At 32.2% G+C, this 1,178-nt stretch overlaps 1 protein-coding gene across 2 annotated transcripts in view; it reads left to right on the top strand.

Annotated features, from left to right (window-relative positions):
• The first annotated feature begins 510 nt into the window (after positions 1-510).
• LOC108751808 (limbic system-associated membrane protein-like) overlaps positions 511-1,178 on the top strand; it is a 178,156-nt gene continuing 177,488 nt past the window's right edge. For both annotated transcript variants that reach the window (XM_018492223.1, XM_018492224.1), the window contains exon 1: positions 511-685. The gene's annotated coding sequence lies outside the window, so the exon portion shown is untranslated. The remainder of the gene's footprint in view (positions 686-1,178) is intronic.

Raw genomic sequence — 1,178 nt, forward strand, 5'->3', positions numbered from 1 at the left:
GTACACGTGTCTCCCATCGGAGAATTAACAGCCGACTTTGTCAACATTCGCATTAATTCTCCTCCTTCCGCTTTCTTAATTAAAAAAAAAGGCACACTGCCAAATAATTTGATCATAAAAATAAACTATTTATAAAAATATTAGAGTAAGAAAGGCGGGAGGAAATTGCAAGGTGGTGTCACGCGGAAATTAAGTGTGTTAAAGCGAAGACATGCGACGAATATATTAATTGAAATTATGCACTTTCCGGTTTTGTGTATAACGAACAATGTAGTTTCTAATTAGCATTGGTGATTGCTTATTCTCGTGCAAATTTCACTTGAGAGACTTTCACCAAGATAAAATATCGTTTAAATCAAAATAATTCAATCGTAAAGCTGTGCGAATCGTCGTCTTCCGGAAAGAACTTAAACTCCGGCTGTTTGAATTTCAAGTTTAATTTATATTACCACGTAGCGGACAAATGCTCGCAACGATGTAGATGTAGTGGCAAAGTTTTAACAGATAAGACTTTAAAGAAGAAAGCATGAACATGATTGAGTGATGCAATGCGTGAATTCGTTTGAAAAGTTTCCGAATAAGAAGATATGAAGTAGCCGAAACTTTTAAAATCTTCGCTAGACGGAATTGGATTGGATGAAGCGAAGTCGAGGAATGATGTAATTTTGAGGCCAATTCATCCAAGGTAAATACTTTATGTTTTTGGCACATGCTTTCAGCTGTTTAGATGGCACTTGGTTTATCTAATGAAAAAATTATTATTGTTGTTTTTATGTGTGTCTCTTATTTTGCCATGTTAAAAAATCAGTTATTTTTCTAAATAATGCAATGTTGGTTTTATAAATAGTGCAAAGCTTTGAAAATTTTGCGTTTAGCATGGTTATTGGAAAGATAAAACAACAAAAATTTTATAACTTCGTCGTACAATCTCCGCGTAGAAATATTTTTTATTGAAAATTTTTTACACGATACTTTATTATATATAAACACAGCGTTGGTCTAATATATACTAAAACGTATGCAGTTTTATGGAATCTATTGCATAATTGTATTGAGGCAAATGTGATTTTCCTTATGATAAATCATAACATCACGAAGAATTTTCAACAGACGAATTCAAGGCTATTTTAAAGCTGCATGTTATATGTGAGAATTTTATCTAAAAATGAATACATTAC

The sequence above is a fragment of the Trachymyrmex septentrionalis genome, unplaced genomic scaffold (genome assembly GCF_001594115.1).
Source record: "Trachymyrmex septentrionalis isolate Tsep2-gDNA-1 unplaced genomic scaffold, Tsep1.0 scaffold52, whole genome shotgun sequence".
Classification (NCBI taxonomy): Eukaryota; Metazoa; Arthropoda; class Insecta; order Hymenoptera; family Formicidae; genus Trachymyrmex; species Trachymyrmex septentrionalis.